The sequence below is a fragment of the Apteryx rowi genome, unplaced genomic scaffold, assembly GCF_003343035.1.
Source record: "Apteryx rowi isolate R43461 unplaced genomic scaffold, aptRow1 scaffold_144, whole genome shotgun sequence".
NCBI lineage: Eukaryota > Metazoa > Chordata > Aves > Apterygiformes > Apterygidae > Apteryx > Apteryx rowi.
In genome coordinates, this window is record NW_020447686.1 from 1,074,495 (window position 1) to 1,087,726 (window position 13,232).

Genomic DNA, 13,232 nt, shown 5'->3' on the forward strand with positions numbered 1-13,232 from the left:
TAAAACTGCCAAAAATAGAGACCTGTCTCCTTCTGTCATTACATGGAACATGGAGAAAAAGGAACAGAATGTTATGCTATGGCTGCACATACAATTTTATTGATCTGTACACAACTGTGCCTTAGCATTATCTTAGAAAAAGCTTTTAGTTCAAATCAATCATATTAATTTAACAGATTTGCATTAATTTCTGTGAGCTACATCATTAACCATACACTATGTGTAAGCCTCTCACAGAAATCAATTAAGCACAGAGGAATGGGTGAGAGATTCTGTCTCCAGCTCCGACACTGACTACTCCGGGCAGTCACAGCTATTTTATAGTTCTCTTCTTTTATGTGACTGTGTCATGCTGTGATATTTAAGGCACTAATGCTTCAGATCACCAACAATACACGCAGCCAAAAAACAACACCCCCCCCCCMAAAAAAAAAAACCCACTTAGAAAGTTTTGGTTTTATGCAAGTCCAGATCAATTCTTTCCCCTCTCTCTTAATTTTCTTGCTTATATTCACATCCTATACCTCTGCAGCTTTAAATGCCCCTCTTTCCCAGCTCTCCTTCTTTTCTTCCATCACACTTCGGCCTGCATGTGATCTGTCACTAAAGCAGGCTTGTCCTTCCATAAACAGACCCATCTTCTTCACATACCACTTTGCTAGTCAGTCAACGACTGAGACTATTATTCACTGAAACATCATCATCCCCAATAACAATAACTTGACTTTTTTTTTGTGATGTACTTTCAACAGAGCAGCTCAAACCTTACAAAATAGTGATAAAGGGAACAACTCATGAAAGTAGTAGATCAGTTTTAGAGCAGGTGAAAGAAGGTGCTGCTATACACATCTAGTAACAAACTGCTAGAACTTACTGCCACAGAAGACTGTGGAGACAGAAAGCATCAGCATGTTCAAAAGGGCTTAGAGAGAATCATGGACAGCAGAGCCGCACATGAATACTAAACAGCAGGGAAGTACCCTCTGACATCTCTAACACAGCACTTTTGGATGCTGGGGGATACTGAGGGAAGGGCAGAGGGGCCAGCTCACATTGCTAGTGTGGGAGACAAATACTGGTCCAGATGGACCAGCAGTCTGACTCAGCAGGGCATTTATGTTTTTATGAGATAACTTTATCAGGGAGGGACAGGGTACATAAAAAACATAAGAAAATAAAGCTCACGTTTGCCATCTGTCAGGCTAAAAGAGTTGCCACATCTTCAGCCAGACCCCAGGGCTATGCTTACAGCTGTAAATGAAAGAGGATGAGGGAGCAGCCCCTTCCCCAAAGGCCAGAAAGGCATATACTGACTTGCAGCTCAGGGCTAGTCCTCACTAAACCAGATTTATCTCAAGAGGCCTCACTGGAACAGCCTAAAACACAGCTAGAGACCCAGCTAACAAGTAGGAAGCATGGAAAATCACAGCTCTAGCACCCAAGCTCACTCCCCACTCCTCTTAGCTACCAGTACAGGCATACAGAAGCCTACTCCAGGACTGAGGCCTGAAACCCAAGGCAAAGGCTTTCCTTTACAGAGGCAGCTTCACCGGTTGCTAGTGTTCATTAGGGCAGCTGCTGTTTGAGTCTTCAGGGCCCAAACACAGTGTGCTGTTGTGACGAAGATCAAGAAGAATAAAATGCTTTTTGTGCTGAGCACTGGGACCATATACATACCTAAGCACTTTAGGCTCTAACGCAGTGGTTTCCAACCCACGGCAACAAATGCCCAGGAACCCATGGACCACTTCTAAGAGAAGTCAGTTCATCGGTATGGTGCGGCCCTCATGCGTGGGACCTTTCCAAAGGAAGCTGCTCCGCCCCTGGGCAGCCTTTGGGGGCCTTCTAATGCCCCCAAATGAAAACAGTAGTAGATGGCAACAACGTCTGTTCAGCTGGGAACTCTCAATGTGAGGATCTGACTGCTAGAAAGGACAAATTAATTACCCGGGAGCGGTCCTAGGGTGTTTGTAGGAGAGGAGGAGAAGTTATTTATCTTCTGGAATAACCATAATTCCCAGTCAGATTAGCCAGGTAGTCCCAAAATTAGCATCTCCTGTTACAAGCTCTCTCTCATTTGGAATAGAAATTTTAATGTTACTATGTAATCTATCAACAAAATTATCTATCAAAATTATTTATGAGTTTGTGTTAATTATTTTAGTTATTTAATACATTCGTGCAACTTTAGTGTCAGTGTCCATTTACAATGACATTCAAAATATCATATGAACACCAAAATTACAATTTTAAAAATTTTTTATTTTCTTGTTTTCTATTACTTTCAAAATTTTCATTTTTCAAGTAGTTAATTCACAGATAGTGGCTAGTTAAGTAATGAACTTTCCTAGCATGCTGAAAGAGTTAGTTTTCAGTTTAACTCTCAGTAGAATATTACCAAGGCGGCTGAGGACTTAGGAGTTCTGTTTTTTCTTCCCCCATAGCATTTTAAATAGGAAAAGCTCAAACAGGAAAAAAACAAAAACACATACAATCCATTAGGACTGCAGGAAGGACTGCAGGAAGCCCTTTGTTTATCAGGCACATTAACAGATCTACCATCATTTTCCTGTCTTCCAACTTTTCTCCATCCTAACTCTATTTCTTTTTAAAACATTTTTATGAGTTCAAATAAATTATCTATTTGCTTAATTACAAAATATTTTATGGGAACTGATCAAACCTTTCGAGTCCACATCCCAAGAGATCTCCGACTTTGAAATATGCCCCTCTCGTTTTCATGATAACACTGCATTCATGTTTGAAACACAGCTATACCTAAATGGAAAACAAGTCATTTCGGTGCAACTAGCAATAACAGTATTCACTGATCCCTCCAAAAACCATCCCCTCAGCCACTGTTTTATCAATAACCTTTTGTCACTTCCCCAACTCTGTTATTTGTGGACATGCGCTCTTCACTGGAATGAAGAGTAAGCAGTATGGAACCAAAATGCTCTGCAGAGAAGTGACCTTTCCACTGAAAGGCATGTACCTGTTCAAAAATATTTATTTCATGGAACAGATATAAAAAGAAACGGCAATGCCTACGTACTGCTTTTCTCTAATAGGAGCAATCCAGTTTCATCTTATACAAAAAGACGAAAAACCGTGTTCCACATCTGGTATGCATCCACAAGTTTTTCATGGGAGTTTCAGTGTTTTTTGGTTGTTTGTTTTTTAAAAGAAGTTGCAGTTGTTACGTCTCCTCCACTCTTCACAAAGCCTGCTCTCCTGCAGCTTGATGTTTCTACCTGGCTCTTCTCAAGACTGTCAAAATCATTAAGTAAAACATGTTGTGACATCATCAGCAATTCTGACTAGGTGTCACTTTTTTCCCCCCACTTAAATTTTATTTTTAGAAGTTTCCACAGTCTTTCAAACCACACATACACAAAGTCAGTCTTTGACACAAAGTAAAAAATTAAAAAGAAAACCTGAAAGTTTGACAAACTCTAGGTGTAGAGCACAAACAAGCTTATGACATGTCTCATATTTATAAAATGACTACTACCTAATTTCTTTTATCAGCACACAGATGGGGCTGTAAACACTTGTTTGCCAAACAGAAACCTGAAGCCTTTTACCTCAGAGTTGCCAGTCACATACTTGAAAGTGATGGATCTTCAACTGATAATTCTGAACTTCAACCAAACCTCTCAAGAGGAAAAAAAACAAAAAAAAACCCAAACCACAAAACCCATAAAACAGTCTTGTCCTGATTCTTTACAGTTAATATTTCTGAAGCACTTTCTTATGGACCTTGAGCAACCTGCTCGTAGCTGGCCTTGCCTTGAGCAAATGGTTGAACCAGATTACCTCCAGGGGTCCCTTCCAACCTCTATCACTCTGTGGGTCCATGCGAGTGAGTATTCAAGTACTTTTTGAAACACATTTTCTTTGCCAGTCTCCAGCATTTGTTGTTGGGTGCAGAGGTGTTTCTGAATTACTCCGGAACATTTAAGAGCATAAAACACTTTGCTATGCTTATTTTTGGTTGGACTGTGAATCCAACACTAGAACAGAAAATATTTGGAAAGTTTCTTTTATAATTCCGGTAAGAATTCTTTTTATCTAAGTTTTGACACAGCACTCTCTTTCATACAGTTAAAATAATTAACTTGTACTTTTGCCAAACAGAAATCAAATCCCTCCTGTTTCAATGCTGTTCACCAAAATTGTGATTTCTGAGATTAATTACAATAGGCAACACTCCCTGAGGAGACTCCTGGATCATATTGTCTCATATGTAACCTAGCTTATTTCCAGTAACTCCAGTGCACCTAAGAATTTATATTGTCTGAGGATCTGGCTCATCCATGTCAATAAGCAGAAAGGGAAGGTGTTCTCATAACTTACAGTTATTTTAGATTCAATATAGGCTGTTTTTGTCAAAACTTGCTTGTAAGAGACTAAAAAGAGATCTCTGTAACAAAGTATTATGAAGAACTACGCAATTTGTCCATTTAGAAGATCCAAAAAATGATGTTTTCTAAGAAAAGAAAGAACTGAGAAGATGGAAGTTAGTTAACAGAAGGGAATTAAACTGAGCATCTGCACCAGGCAATGAAGCACTGAAATGTGAAGAGTCTTTAAGAACAAAAGATGTCCCCCTTAACGCATGAAGAACTAGCCTCTGCATACTAAGCAATGTCTACACACAAATACCATCGACCATCTTCTAAACTGAAATTATCACAAAGTGAATTCAGTGCAAACCATATGAAGATGTTATGGCAGGAGAACAGGACCAGAATTACAAAAGCCAGGCAAACTGAAGAGAAAAGAAGAAAGGACTCCAGGATCAATCAGAAAACTAGATGAGAAGGTAACACTGAAAGAAACAAGGAGAAAAACTGCCTGCTGCTGTGCTCTGCATGAATATTTGCATCTGCCAACAGGCCATCAAAAAGCAAATTGGCACTAAGTCATAACTCACCATTTGCTATTTATATTCTGGCAGCATTATGTTTGTGCAATTTCTATCAGTCAAAATCTCCTCTTGGGGGAGGGGATAAGAATGGGAGGTATTGTAATCCACTTCTGCTGTTGCTGTTTGTATTTACTGAGTTATCTGGTGCTTGATGTGTGCCTGATGCATCACATTTTATTCAAAATTTGACATATTTATCCAAGAATGATTTTAACACACTAGCCTTATTCAAATCTGTACGAAGAGTCTGGCAGGCATTTTCAGTTGTTTTACATGCCAATGCATACATCACATAAAAGGCAACAGTTAATTGTGCATGCATGCAGTAATCACAGCCATGTCAAGGCACTGCAGTAAGGTACAGGTAAGCATCCACTGCTAAGTCTTCCTGGGAACTGATGGAGCCCTTTCAGATTGCACCAATATTAGACAGATGGATGCTGCCTTAATGACTTCATCCTAGTTGTGATTTTTTTAATTTAAATTGGTCAGATTAGAGGTCAAAAGCAGAAATTACTTTAGGTAAATTTTGGATAGCATCTCACTCGCAGAGTTTGGGTATGGATGATAATTGACTATCCTACTGCAGCAAGCCCCCTGCTTCAGCAGTGCAGATATAGCCTTACTTTTACTTGTAGTGCAGTATCTTGATATTGTGCTAGCTGGTTGTAGCTGCACTGGTGAAAAACAAAGCTTTTTAAGTCACGGTTGCCCCTGGGAGCTGGCTTACCATGGGGCGAGATAAGCATTGGTGCCAGGGCAGCAGAGGGGGTGGGAATGCCACCTGCTAAGGCCATGGCTCTACCAGCTGAGCCACCCAGGTGTCCCACAGCAGCAGGGAAAAAGAGAGGGCTTGTGGAAAACTTAAGGTTTGAAGAAAGAAAAAGCACAGATGATAACCCTTGAGGTATAGAGGGAAATGAATGCCAGTGTAAAAAGAGAAAGTGAACATCTCAAGCAAAAAGGCAAAGCAAGGAAAGCTTTAGCAGACAAAGACACCTGGAAAGATGGGCATTTCAACAGGCTGTATTATCACCAGGTATAAACTGTTAACACATGGCCATATTCCACTGAGAATGAACGGAAAGGGAAATGAATGGAGAGTTTATAAAATTTTGCTGTTCTTTTATCCCATACTGCTTAAGCCTTTGTTTACATGGATAGCTTTATATTTTGCACAAAATAATGGAGGGAAGCAACTTCAAAGAGATTCCACGATAAAGATTCCTTCATCTATCAAACAGATGAGAGAACAAGATACAGGGAGACACACTTTTACTTGAAATTTAAGTTACCGAAATTCACAGTGCTCTGAATGGTCATTCGTCACTCTGTGTGATACCATCAGACCAATGGTGCTTGCCATGTGAGCCCAAGTTTTCTGATATTTATGCTCTTGCACTAAACCTTGAGCAAAACAGAGTGTGTTTTAGCACACCTGAGGTTGATATGAGCTTGTGCTCTTGGAAAACCATCACGCTTACACTGTAGTTCTTTTAGCTGTAGACACCACACACTTATTTAATGGTCAGTCGCACCTCTGGTAGAGGAAGGCAGCTTATTTTCTCCCAAAAGCTTATCTTGTTCATTCATTATGCCCTTCCAGATCATACAGCCAGAAGAAGACGCAACTTTTTCATACTGTGCTTAAGGAAAGTAACTTAAGCTTGACTACCCTGTGTTGACAAAGAATGGACTTAAGCAAAGCACAGCAAGCATGTGCACCGTTGCAGTACAGCACTAATAGGCACTGCTCCTCCAAAGCACATTTTCTCTCACAACTCCACCGTTACAGCTAGGAGAGAGAAAAGAAGCAATTAAACAACTACCACAGGTACAATTTACCCACTCCAGCACATCTGAGCTAGACAGCATAGCTGGCCAGCTACAGGGTGCAGGGAAGACTCACATATCACTTCCCATGGTTGGGAACTAAAAGGAAACAAAGGAATTCCTGCGCCACAAGTTAGGTGCCTAGATGATAAATGAAGTCTAAGCTATCGCCCTATGCTCCCTTTACAGGGCTATACAAGCATCTCCAAAGAGCAATTAATCTCATCCTAAAATACATGTACAAGACAGGTGTGATGAACAGCCTGCTGAAGGTACCATGTTTTCACCAGTTCCTATAAAGGAAACTTAAGAGTGATTAGTCAAGGCTCTGACATCTAGTTTTAAAATCTTTAAAGCCAGAAGAGATGAATCTCACTCTCGGGGGACGGAAAGAAGCTGAAAATCAGCAGTTCAGTTCCTCTCTTTCCCCTGACCAGAGTCACAACATCCCTCCCATTCTCCCTGCAACAGGAAACATGGCCTTTGCTCCATCAATCTCCACTTTCGCCACTAATTCCCTGCTCACCCATGCACACACTTTGAAGAGGAGAAAGAGTAAAGGCAACACACATCTCCCACTACTCCCTGGACAACTGCCACCTCTACACACAGCACCAAGGGGAACACCTTGTGGGTGATGAGGAAGCCCCTGCTCTCCTCAACAGAGCATCAATCCAGCTCCTCACCCTCACCAGGACTGCAAAACACCAACTCACCAGGAACAGACATGGCTACCAAAATTAAGACCATAGTTTCACTGGCCCATTAAGCTAGGTCAACAGTGTCAAGAAAGGCTTCCACATTGCTTCTGCATCCAAGGTTGCTCTTTTCTGGACCAGCACTGTACTCTGCAATGTGCTGGCTCAAGCACTGGTGCATCACTTGGCTAGACAGCTGAACTGAGAGAGGTAAAAAGGCATTATCTGAGAAGTTTTCCCAGATTATAACGTATGGTTAATTCATTCAAGAAAATTACATCCATTTCTCAGTTATCTTCAAATACATCAGTCCAGTCTGAAAAGGGACTGAATCTGTTGGCACTTACAAATATATTTACACTTAAGTTCATTCTACAGAATATCCTAATAAATAAATAAATAAACAGCAGTTTAAACAGGCAGCTGCCTCAGGTTACGGAAGTCTGCTTGTGGATTATCTTCCCTTCCATTTTGAAATTATAAACATGTAATTTATTAACACAAATAACTAAAATCTCCTGCCTTTCAACAAGGACATTCTAATAATCTCTTAACAAAAACCCAAGTTTATTGGGTATCTACTGAGAATCTTCTGGTGGGAATTGTAACTCTTGTGTTTCAGAACTATTAAAAAAAAAGTTTTTATTCTTGTAATTTCAGAAGATCCAAGAGGGTTGGTGTGACAATTAGCGAACATTTAAATGCTTGATATTCACTGGAAATAGCCTGTCAGTGATGGCCAAATAATTTCAGGCAGGAGAAAAAGCGTCAGACTGATGAATAACTGACATTTGACCTGCTGTTCATTTCCTAAGCTGGAAGCAAGTGCAATTTATATAACAGCTGAAGCTGGCGAAGAAGGCATAAAACACTGTTTCATGTTTCTGCATTGCCTTACTGTCTAATGCCTTTTAAAAAAAAAGTCTTATTCACTGAGAAACTTCAATGGTTATAATATGTGTATTGATGAGAGGGGTAAATACCTAGGATAAAGCAATTACCATAACCCATAAATGTTACAGAAAATAATGTTTTCCCTGTAACACTGAAAAAAATTGTGGCTAGAAATTTTGTACTTGATAGAATAACAAGGCCTGTGGAAGGTGGAAGCAGGGATAGGTAACCTGGGAGGAATATAGGGATGTTGTCCAAGTATGTAGGGATGGGGCTAGGAAGGCAGCCCATCTGGCAAGGGATGTCAAGGACAACAAGAAGGGCTACTATTAAGTACATCAGTAGCAAAGGGAAGACCAGGGGAAATGTGGACTCACTGCTGAATGGGGCAGGGGCCATGTTGACAAAGGACACAGAAAAGGCTGAGATACTGAATGCCTTCTTCCCCTCAGCCTTTACTGGTAAGACCGGCCCTCAGGAATCCCAGGCCACAGAGACCAGAAAGTCTGGAGAAAGGAAGACTTTCCTTTGGTCGAGGACCACCTGCTGAGGGATCACTTAAGCAAACTGGATGTATACAAGTCCATGGGCCCTGATGGAATGCACCCATGAATGCAGAGGAAGCTGGCAGACGTCATTGCTAGGCCACTCTCAATCATCTCTGAAAGATTGTGGCGATCAGGAGAGGTGCCTGAGGACTGGAAGAAAGCAAATGTCACTCTAGCCTTCAAAAAGGGCAAGAAGGAGGACCCAAGGAACTGCAGGCCGGKCAGCCTCACCTCCATCCCTCAAAAGGTGATGGAGCAGCTCATCCTGGAGGCCATCTCCAAGCATGTGGAGGACAAGAAGGTGRTCAGGAGTAGTCAGCATGGATTCACCAAGGGGCAATCATGCCTAACCAATCTGATAGCCTTCTACGATGGGATGACTGGCTGGGTAGATGAGGGGAGAGCAGTGCATGTTGTCTACCTAGACTTCAGCAAGGCTTTTGACACTGTCTCCCATAACATCCTCATAGGGAAGCTCAGGAAGTGTGGGTTAGATGAGTGGACAGTGAGGTGGATTGAGAACTGGCTCGAATGGCAGAGCTCAGAGAGTTGTGATTAGCGGTGCAGAGTCTAGTTGGCGGCCTGTGGCTAGCGGTGTCCCCCAGGGGTCAGTACTGGCTCCAGCCTTGTTCAACTTCTTCATCAATGACCTGGATGAAGGGACAGAGTGCACCCTCAGCAAGTTTGCTGAGGATACAAAACTGGGAGGAGTGGCTGATACACCAGAGGGCTGTGCTGCCATTCAGAGGGACCTGGACAGGCTGGAGAGGTGGGCAGAGAGGAACCTCATGAAGTTCAACAAAGGSAAGTGCAGAGTCCTGCACCTGGGAAGGAATAACCCCATGCACCAGGACAGGCTGGGGGCTGACCTGCTGGAAAGCAGCTTTGCAGTGAAGAACCTGGGGGTCCTCATGGACAATAAGTTGACCATGAGCCAGCAATGTGCCCTTGTGGCCAAGAAGGCCAATGGTATCCTGGGCTGCATTAGGAAGAGCATCGCCAGCAGGTCGAGGGAGGTGATCCTTCCGCTATGCTCAGCCCAGCTGAGGCCACACCTGGAGCGCTGTGTCCAGTGCTGGGCTCCCCAGTACAAGAGAGACATGGACCTACTGGAAAGAGTCCAGCAAAAGGACACTAAGGCGATGAAGGGACTGGAGCATCTGTCATATGAGGAAAGGTTGAGAGAGCTGGGCCTGTTTAGCCTGGAGAAGAGAAGACTTGAGGGGGCATCTTATCAATGTGTATCTGAAGGGAGGGTGTAAAGAGGATGGGGCCAGACTCTCCTCAGTGGTGCCCAGTGACAGGACAAGAGGCAAGAGGCGCAAACTGAAACTCGGGAAGGTCCATCTGAACACGACAAAAAATTTTACTGTGAAGTTACCGAGCACTGGAACAGGTTGCCCTGAGAGGTTGTGAAGTATCTGTCCTTGGAGATATTCAAAAGCCATCTGGACAGGGTCTTGGGCAACATGCTCTACGGGACCCTGCTTGACAGGGGGGTTAGACTAGATGATCTTTAAAGGTCCCTTCCAACCTCAACCATTCTGTGATTCTGTGAAATTTATAACAAAGCATGTGCAGCTGTTATAAAAGCAAGGACAGTGCAAAAAGCTACAGACAGATTTTTCTGAAAATTCTTCATGTGTTGACAATAAGAGTTTGACTTTCATGAAAAGTGGAAATAAAGAGACCTTCAGTGTCACACTTCTGCATAAGTTAGATTAAAAAGGAAGACATTCAAAGCGCAAAGTGCTATGGCAGTATTTCTCCAGTGTGTAGAAGTTTCACCTTGGGCCTTGATAAACCCCAATTTATATCCTTCCAAAGAATCCTGTCTATTCTTCAGCACCTTGTCAAAGGAGGATTTGATAGGGCTTAAATTCTCATAACCTAAGGGCATCTACATATCTGCTGTACACAAGTACACAACGAAGCTCTTAGGCGTAAGTACAGAAGTCCAGACACACTGATCTTACTTGTGTAAAGAAGAAATTACACCATTTGCTGGTAGGAAGTTTATCTGTGATTTCATCTAGGAGAGCTAAGAAGCTATTTCTGGGACTTTGCCAAAGGTCTGATCTACACTTAAAGTTCTGTCAATACAGTTATAAATGTCAAGGATGAGATTTCCTTTCATACCCTCAAGCCAGCATACACATGCTGCCTATGTGACCTTTGTTTTTAAGTACTAAGACTTTTTAATATTAAGCTTTTTCTTGCATACTTCCATTGGCCTGAAGTTTGCAGGGGGAAGTATTCTCAATAGCAGGTATCTCCCCCACACAGGGAATATGAATTACCAGTATAGCTACACAAACAAACAAAAAAACAAACAAGAAAAAAAACAATCCCAGAACATTAGCCCTAAGAAATAGCCAAAGCAGGATTATGAGGTTCTTTTTTCTGAAAAATCTGGACATCAGGCACCCAAATTCCCCTCAGATGCACTGCATCTGTGCTCCCAGGGAGTAAAAATACTTGTATACCAAGACCATTTGTTTTTTACTCTTAGATAAGCTAAAGACAAGGAAGCCTTTCTCTTCTGAGAGAAAAGCAAATCGAAACGAGATGTTTACAACTGATATTTACTATGGATTATACCCTCACCCTGCTTTCTATTAAGAGACTTCTGTTGCTTAAGAAACCAGGTGTTAATCCCTCAAAGTGGATGACATTTTCCAACCCTGCATATTTCAACAAAGCTTGAAGGCACTCAGAGAGAAAGAAAGTTTACATAAAACAGAAAACAGATGTTTAATAAACTTGAGTAATCTGGCAGGCAAGTATGTTTGGTCTCTCCAAAGAACAGCCACAAAAAGGCAGCAACTATTTTCTTCCAGAAACAACAAAGAGAATTTTGGGTTGTTTTTAATTAAAGAGACCAGATCCTAACCAAAAGAAGAATCCTCACCGCCTTTAATATAATTTCATCTCACCTTAGATGCTAAAAGGAAAGACAGAACTCTGATCTTCTCTATAGCATCAGCAGTATCATTCCAATCAAATCAGCATCAGCAATCCATAGAGTAGGATATGGTCAGTGACAGGCATCATGTCAGTCATGGTTAAACATAGTCTGAGTCACTGAATCATCACGGCAGCTTAACATGAGACTAAATCACGTCTTTGGCAATACCTAGAAAGGAACATCACTGATTCTTTCTGCTTGGTAGTAGTTTTAAAGCAGAATATTTCTGGAACTGAAGCAATTAGAAGAATAAATATAAAAGGCATAGCAGTGTAAACATTAAGGTTTTTTGCGCCAGAATGATCTCTAGTAGATACAGCCACAAGCCATTTTCCCCATTTCTTAAAAACTGTATTTCTTTTTGAATTAAACTCATTTGGATCTTCAGGGGTGACTGGATTAAAACCCAAGAAAATTTGTAAATTTTACTGTTTTTATGGAATCAACCATATTGTCTTCAAACTAGCTTAGACTAGAAGAAAGTGAGTAACTGGTAGAATTAAAAGTGAGCAAAATACAAGTAGAATGGTACACTCCAACGCCTCTCGTATAATACACAACATATTTGGCAGTATTGGGTTTCATAAATCTTACAGCAGAAGCATCAACCTTTCAAAATGCTTAAGATCTGTCTATATATGATTATCATTATGTGTACAAATGTGAAAAATTTCTCTTCCTCCTTCACATCAGTCATTATAGCTAAAGCTGTTGTCCTCTCACCTGGAGAAAAGGGACTGTATTTGCTCATTCTACCACGTAATCATAATTCAGGCAAACACTGGTTGAAACACAATGAAGTATTCCTGTTAGCAGTCTTCCAGTTAGCATACCTAACTAATTTTTGCAGCAATCAAATATAGCCTCAGAAGCAAAAAGCAAGACACAAAAGTGTATTCCAACACTTGCATGCAAACTTTCCATAAAGCAAACAACACGGCCAATGGCTCCAAGCCCTGAACGACTGATTAACTTATAACTCATGGCCTGGTTTTCAGGCACTGACTACCTGTAAGTTCCACTAATGTTTGTTCTTTTCTGAGGGTTTGGGATAGACTCAAACTAAAGGTACAGAAATCCAGTACTAAAAAGCTGAATAATTTCAAAGAGGGAAACGCTATTCCAAATAATTTATTTTCTCAAAGGAGAACCTAAAAAAACATGCTCGAAAAGATGACTGACAAAATTTATTTCTCCCTTTTATGTTAAGGACACTAAATACAAAATTAAAACGTTGAACTTGAACAGATCATCTCAGTAATATTTTAGTAATCTTTTTTGAAAGAAGAAGTGCCTATCTTCCCCTCAAACATCTGTATTTGCTTGGAAAAAGTCATGCAGCTAGCTAACTGGGCTGG

General features: G+C 41.2%; 1 protein-coding gene across 1 annotated transcript in view; it reads right to left on the reverse strand.

The window, feature by feature from the left end:
• Positions 1-13,232, reverse strand: part of FARP1 (FERM, ARH/RhoGEF and pleckstrin domain protein 1) — a 178,780-nt gene that overhangs the window by 162,063 nt on the left and 3,485 nt on the right. The gene's annotated exons all lie outside the window — the stretch shown is intronic.